Raw genomic sequence first — 8,545 nt, forward strand, 5'->3', positions numbered from 1 at the left:
GACAGTATACTTGACTCGGTGGGAAGAGGCACAGTTGGTTAAGGACTGCACGACTGCTACAGCTGTGAAATTTTTGTTCGAGAATGTGTTGACAAGGTTTGGATGTCCCAAAATTCTAATGAGCGACTGGGGAACGCACTTTTTGAATGAAACGATCAGCACGCTCACTGAGTAATTCCAGATATATCATCAACAGAGTATGCCATACCACCCGCAAGCGAATGGAACCATTGAAGCATTCAACAAATTTTTGGAGACTACATTGACAAAGGTCTATAATGCGCAGCGAAACGACTGGGACTTGCGCATCCCTGTTGTGCTATGGGCATACCGAACCACGTGCAAGAAGTTGACGAGCCAAACACCTTTCCGGTTAGTCTATGGCAAAGAGGTCATCATGCCTATGGAATACATTGTACCTAGTCTGCGAATAGCGGCAATTACAGGCATGGCAGACCACGGGGCATTGGAGGAATGGCTCGCACAACTGGAGGAACTTAAGTAGGAATGGTTTTTGGTCAGATTCCATCAGAAAGTATACAAACAGCATGAGAAAGTGTGGCATGATCACCATATCAAGGTGTGTACTTTCAAGGAGAATGATCTAGTATTACTATATGATAGCAAGTTCAAGAAATTCCCTGGCAAACTCCGAATACATTGGTTGGGACCCTATGTAGTCAAAGAAGTTACGGATGGGGGTGCGATCCAACTTTCCAAGCTCAATGGAGACCCCTTCCCGGGAAACGTGAATGGCAGTCGCCTAAAGCTCTACACGGGTGGGCTGACCACCTAACTAGCCACCCAAAGGACAGTTCACCACTCCAGCCAGTTGAAAGAGAGGGCAGGACAATAAAGCAGTCTGGGGGGAAGCTGCGTGACTACTGGGACGCACGTAGATTTCGTCTGTTACAAGTGTCTCGGTTGCGTGGAAAAATTTGTGCCGATGCGTTGACAAGTAGAGACGTGACCACTGCTGTCACTATTCATGACAAGATATCTGAGTTATGGCGAAGGGGAGCAGGCGGTGAGCAATTAAGAGACGCAGTATGAGCCAGATATGGAACGATCTGCCGTAGGCTTGACATGAGGGTATCAAAAAAGGCAGGAGCCAATGAATTTGAATTTCAAAACACTTATAAATCACAGGGAGGTATCCACTGGATGAGCTGTGTTTCTGAGAACCGTAAGTTGTTGTGCCTTCCCACCGCTATGGAGTTTCTCATTATCTATGCTCAAGGAGTAAGCCCGAGGGTTGTGATATGGCCTAGGGTGATACACGGCTTTCTGAAGAATATGGTGTTGATAGCTGCAGGAACCGCGTAGAGTTAAACATCACCGATAGGTGATGTGCCAGAAATTCGTAGACACGAAGCAGAACTGGTTCGGATGTCGCAGCCTTGCCCATGGGCTAGTCGGAAAACCACAACAGATAAAGGAAAGGATGTAAAGATGGAGACCAATCGTAGATTTGCAATTAATAAGTCGTCTCTGATGTACCTTGAGGATTGGGATCTCGCGGACAATAACAATGGTCTTGTAAAATTGCAACACAAGCTGAAATAGATAGTGTGAAGAGAAGATACGAAGTTAGAAAGTGGTTGTGATGGTACGAGGAGGTCCCGTATGCAGCCCCCCTGCTTGAGCTAAAATCCTATGAGGGGTTGTTCTGTGTTAATCGAGCAAAGTAGAATGAGCATTATCGGTTGCGAGAATTGGTAGAAACAATGAAGGAGGAGTTGGACGAAGCATTGCAAGAGCTAGACGAAGCGTTGCAGGAGCCAACGAAGGAGCAGCAGGATGAAGAGCGTCACTCAAAGGGAGGTGACCCGTGAAGCCAACGCAGTGCATTTCACCACACCGCTGAGTGACTTGGGACGAGTCACGATGATTGTGTTGGGGGACTGTTGTGTAGCGGAGGTCCCGCGTAACAGTTTTGGGGCTGAGAGCCTATAAGTTAGGATACAAATATTGTAAAACTCCAAAATATGCGGAGCGCGAAATGTAAAAGGTCGAGTCAAAGGGTTGTCTGCCCAAGAAATAATATAGAATAAGAGGGAGTAAGTCAGCCTACCCATGGTCCGCGGACCATGGGAGTGTATAAATAGAGCGAGGCTCTAAGGTTAGAAGGCAGTTTTTTTGGGTGTGAATGAATCGTAGTGCTATGGGTCTGTAAAGATAGTATATTCTGCATCTGTAAGTCCGAGTCAAGGGTGTTGGTGGGTAGATAGAGGCTCTTGAGCTGTGTGCGCAAAGGCCTGGTAGAGTCCGAAGTTGTGTGCGCAGACCCCTGCAGCTGAGTGTGCAAGGAAGATCTGGTTGTATTGACGAAAGAAGTTGAATAAAGATAAGTTGGTTCCGAAAAAATATGTGGATCTGGTTAATTTATGGTTGATATTTCTATTGGATCTATATGCTTATGCTTATGTTATGGGCTTATGCAAATTTGTATCTCGTTTAAATGCACGCACTGGTTATCTTTATTAAATGTTTTCTTAAAGACTGTAACAAGTAGATCTCATCTAGAAGTAATACGAAATAGCCCTGTTCGGATCTGCACGGAAGCAGAGTGGCGCAAAGCCACAGAACGGCACGTGAAACCTCCAGACCACATCAAGACATCTCAAGGGTGTAGAAACCTGGTTCCAACACCCTCCCCTACTACCTCGAGTGAGACCTCAGTCCGCGCTCTGCGGGCTGTTGCCGAAAGGGTCGGTAGCTGCTGGATTTGTTTGGCTAATTAACTCTTCCGAACCTGGGTCAGGCCCATATAAGCCAACACATGTTAAGGACCAACTCTTTTATCATTCTGGAAAGTTATGCATTCCTCAAACCGAAAGATTAAATATAATTCGAGAAGCACACACTTCTCTAATATCAGGTCACTTTGGGGTAAGTAAAACAATTGCACAACTGGAAATATTTTGTTATTGGCCAAAAATGAATGAAACAGTTTCTAGATATGTAAGAGGGTGTACCATGTGTGCTAAAAGCAAGCCCAACAATAGAAAACCAGGCTTGTACACTCCACTACCAGTTTCTTCTCATCCTAGGGAAAGTGTTTCCACGGACTTTGTTGGGGGACTGCCTAAATCTAGAAAAGGTCATGACTATTTATATGTTATTGTGGATAGGTTCAACAAAACATGTATTTTAATACCCTGTAACAAACAGATTACAGTTGAACAAACAACAAAGTTGTTCTTTCAGCATGTATGGGTTCATTTTGGATTACCACTTCCATTGTATCTGATCAAGATTCCCGATTTGTTGGGAAGTTTTGGTCAAGTTTGTGGGAATTGATGGACACCAGACTGAAGAAGAGCACAGCCTTTCATCCACAAATAGATGGCCAAATAGAGGCGGTCAACAAGACAGTGATCCAGTTGCTCACAGGCTATTGCAGCAAGAATCCCAAGCTTTGGGATGAACATTTATGTTATGTGCAACATGCTTACAACCGTGCAAACATTCTTCTACACATAGATATTTTGAGACCTGTTTTGGTTTCACACCAAGGTCTCCCTTGGATTTTGTCTTTGGTAAAGACATAGTGGCTGATGGACATAGCGATGTGGACAAAGCAACCAAGTTCATTGAACAAATTCAAGAAATTCACCAGGTAGTACGGGAAAAGCTGGAAAAGAGCCAAGCCAAGTACAAGGCAAGGCATGATAAGCATTGGATTGAGCATAGTTTCCAAGTTGGTGATCAAGTCTGGTTGTATATCAACAAAGACAGAATGCAAGGTGAAGGTAAGAATCTGAAGCCAATAAGGTATGGACCTTTCAAGATACTTGAGAAAATCGGTGAGAATGCTTTTCGCCTTGATTTTGTAGCTTACATGCACATCTATTCAGTAGTTAATGCAGAAAGATTGAGACTATTTGAACCTTCATTGATTGAAGATCCTGAAGAACAAATTCAATTGCCTTCTATTGATGATATGTTGCCTGAATATCTCAATGAATTGCAGGAAGATACAGTTCTGGACAAGAAGGTGAGAACTACGTGCAGAGGGGATGTTGAGTACCTCAGGATTGGACTCAAAGGTTCAAAACAAAGCAGTGCAAGATGGATAGAAACTGGGCAAGTGAGGAATCTATATCCTCACTTGATTGATGCTTAAAAACCAACTTTTGGTGGTCCACAAGCTTTTTCAGTGGGAAGGCGTGATCTCAATGGATCGTAGAACACTCTCTAAGTTTTCATGAACTCTTTAAATATCATGCCCAAGATTCAAAGTCTTATAATATCGGGAGGAATCCTCATGATTGTTGCGAATTGCGATCAGCACGGGTCAACGAGGGTCGTCGATCTAGCACGCAAAGCGGTGGACCATGGTAACACGTGATGACACCAACCAGCAAATACAGGGACAAATTTAAGCAGCAGAGGTAGTTTCCAATATGTGATTAGCAACAAGTCGCTAATCGCATATCACAAGGCAAACCTCTTAGTGAAGAGAAGCCCCAAGCACCCGAACCCGAAATAATTATAAAACGCGGAAAATATTGTTTCGGTTTCATCGGAGCGAGATTCCACAAAACTGGAAGGATATCAGACGAGCTTCGAGTGGTAAGCGGTTTCAACTAAGTTCTGCCCGATGCCATACAGTGATTGCCACACGTCCCGGCGGAAGAGAGAGAGAACCGCTCACATCGAACGGGTAAACATCATGCTACTCAGCCGCCCAATATGAATGACAATCATAGGATCTAGGGCCCCCAGATCAACGGCGTAGACATGTTCCAATGGATAACCGGATTTGACAAGATTATAAAGCAAGATCAGATAGGATTTGAAGTTCGATATGGATGATGCGTTGGCAGGAGGTCATATTTTGCGAGCATTCTTGGAGTTAACAGAAAAAATGGCCATTTCAAATATGTCCAAGAGAACTGGCACTCATCCGTTATGAAATAGGTGGCCACCTCCCTATGAGGCGTTATACAGTGACTGATTACATAGGACAGAGGGATTCAAACAGACAGAGGCAGGGGAACCGGAAAGCCAGAGAGCAGAAACGAATAGTCAAGAAGCAGAATTGGCTTTAAAGCCACAAACTGACAAAGAGAGAGGCAGAGCAGTAAGCAGTAGGCAGTAAGCCGAAAGCAGAGAGAAGAAGCCGAGCTGACCTACAAAAGCAAAGGCAGCATCGAGCCAGAATTAGGACAGAGACAGAGAGGGTCAGAGAGTCTGTGTACTCCAGAGAAGGCTTGAGAGGTTCAAGCGCACTCCTCTATAATGCCTGTCATGTATGAGTCTCAGTTTGGGCTCATACTACTATGACCAATAGAGGTCAAGAGTCAGTAAGGAGAGTCTGTGTACTCTAGAGACTTGGGGGATCCAAGTACAGTATTACTGATTTATACCTATTGAGTGAGACTCAAATTAAGCTCACTATTTTAAAAACTCTGCTTTGAAGACATAATAGAGAGGCCACCACTAGAGGTTGGACCAAGAGGCATAGCCCAGAAGTATTTGGTGAACTCCTTATTAAACTTGTTGTTATATACCTAGGGGGGATAATATGGGGTACCAAGGGAGGTACCCAAGGTAATAATGTAATAATGGGATGGGCCATAGTAATAAATAAGGTGGTTAACCCATGTCATGTAAGGGACCACAAGTAGTTAATAATAATGTAATGGGCCCATGGTATTAGTTGATGGTATGAGGAAACCATGGTAATGATGCATGGTATTGTATGTATGAGGCCTATATAAAGGCTAGAGACTCCACATATGAAGATGAAGAGAAGAGGAAGTGAAGTATTATTGTATGAACAGGCATATGGCTTGTGGAGTGTTCTCCTTCCTTAAGGAGTGAATGTATGGTGTTGCCCTACCATAAGGGTTTGATCAATAAAGAATCATTTCATATCATTTCTGGGTTTATTTTCATAGTCTTGTATTTTCATATCAGATCTATAGTATTTTGGTATCAGATCTACAACAAGTGGTATCAGAGCTCTTTCTTATCAGATCTATAATATTCTTGGGTTATATCTACAACAACTGGTATCAGAGCTACAGGGTTTGATCAATAAAGAAGCATTTCTATCTATTTTGATCTTGTTATTCTTGGGTTATTTTCTATTCTCATATATTTTTGGTACTAGATCTACAACAAGTGGTAATAATGTAATAATGGGATGGGCCATAGTAATAAATAAGGTGGTTAACCCATGTCATGTAAGGGACCACAAGTAGTTAATAATAATGTAATGGGCCCATGGTATTAGTTGTTGGTATGAGGAAACCATGGTAATGATGCATGGTATTGTATGTATGAGGCCTATATAAAGGCTAGAGACTCTACACATGAAGATGAAGAGAAGTATTCTTGTATGAACAGGCATATGGCTTGTGGAGTGTTCTCCTTCCTTAAGGAGTGAATGTATGGTGTTGCCCTACCGTAAGGGTTTGATATCAGTAAAGAGAATCATTTCTATCTATTTCGATCTTGTTATTTCTTGGGTTTATTTCTATTCTCATATAATTTCTGGGTTAGATCTACAACAATTGGTATCAGAGCTACAACAAGTGGTATCAGATCTCTTTCTTGGGCAAACCGTGGAGAATTTTTTTTTCATTTTTGCAGGGATTTTTTTGGGTGGCGAATTGGCAGATCAGTTCTATACGTTTTGGTGCCAGATCTATAGAATCTAATTGCAGATATGTATTCCTTGTGAAAAAATACCCAAATTCAAAAAAAAAAAATCAGTTGAATCGGAGTCCGAATGAAGGAGATATCGTTGATTTAAAAATCAGTGGGGTTGCAGACAATTTTCAGGACAGCGAGTTTGCGGGGTTATTTTCTATTCTCTTCATCTTCATGTGTGGAGTCTCTAGCCTTTATATAGGCCTCATACATACAATACCATGCATCATTACCATGGTTTCCTCATACCAACAACTAATGCCATGGCCCATTACATTATTATTAACTACTTGTGGTCCCTTACATGACATGGGTTAACCACCTTATTTATTACTATGGCCCATCCCATTATTACATTATTACCTTGGGTACCTCCCTTGGTACCCCATATTATCCCCCCTAGGTATATAACACTTGTTGTGTTGATATGTGTTGCCTATTATGTTTTCCTTAATTGTTTCATTGCCTGTGTATTTCACAATCTTATCGAACCGTTTCATAAAATAACATAGGCACATCCATGCATATGAGTCTGTAATACCTTATTGCTTGTCTTAGATCAATTTCAGGTCATGCCACATCTTGTGTCCTCTTGTCTTGGCTTGTCTTCTGCGATTTATATTTATGTTCTATCTGCAATTTACTTTAATGTTGATGTGATTGCTAACTGTGAAAATTTAAATAAATTGCTATAGCATAGAACATACCAAAAATTAACATTCTCTCAGAAAGAGGGAATAGACCATGATGAAATATTTGCACCCATTGTCCATTATACAACCATCTTATCTATTGTGGCTCTATATGCTAGCCAAGGATGGTCCCTTCACCAAATGAATGACACTTCCTCGAGGAAGAAGTATTTGTGGAGCAACCACAAGGCTTTAAAGTACATGACTGGAAAACTCAAGTGTTCAGACTAAAGAAAGCCCTTTATGGTTTGAAGCAACCTCCAAGAGCTTGGTATGTCCGCATTGGTAGCTTCGTGACAAAGCTTGGTTTTACTAGAAGTAATGTTGATCCAAATATTTACTTCAAGACAGTCCAAGGTACCCCTTTTGATCTTGGTATTATATGTTTATGATTTATTTATGAATGGGGGTGAACTACTTATCCTCCAGTGTAAGAGGGAGTTAGCTTCTAAATTTGAAATAAAAGATATCCATTTTATGCACTACTTCCGAGGTCTTGAAGTATGGAAGAGACCTGGTGAGATTTTCCTTTCTCAAGGAAAACATGTTGTTAAGCTACTGTAATGATTTGGTATGACATAATGCAAGTCCATGAATTCTCCAATCAAAATGAATTTCAAGAAGCTATGTGGTGAAGTTGTAAGTATTGATTTGGAAAATCCTTCTAAGTATCATCAATTGATTATGGCACTGATTTTCTTAGTAAACACTAACTAGACATATGTTTTGCGGTCAATACTTTGAGCCAATATATGATTAAGTGATCACATACACATTGGATTGCTACAAATCATGTGTTGATATACCTGCATGGGATCATCAATCTTGGATTGAGATATGCTACAAAAAATGTAAGACTTCATGAATGTATTGATGTTGATTGAGCTAGTAACTCTATTGATAGAAATAGCATTTTTAGATGTTTCTTTAGCTTGGGATTTGCCAAGATCTCTTGGATGAGCAAAAAGCAGAAGTTTGTTGCACTGAGTATAGATGAATTTGATTACTATGAGGAAGTATGGATGAGGAAGCTCTTTGGAGAGATATTTGAGCAAGTTCCAGACACAACAGTCATATATTGTGACAATAAGAGTGGGATGCATCTTATGTTCCATGACAAGTCCAAGCACACTGAGATCAAATATCACTATATCTGGGGTATAGTGTAGAGAGGAGAAGTGAGGTTC

The sequence above is a fragment of the Pinus tabuliformis genome, chromosome 8, assembly GCF_031772625.1.
Source record: "Pinus tabuliformis cultivar Carrire ecotype Pingquan chromosome 8, CPIR1, whole genome shotgun sequence".
NCBI lineage: Eukaryota > Viridiplantae > Streptophyta > Pinopsida > Pinales > Pinaceae > Pinus > Pinus tabuliformis.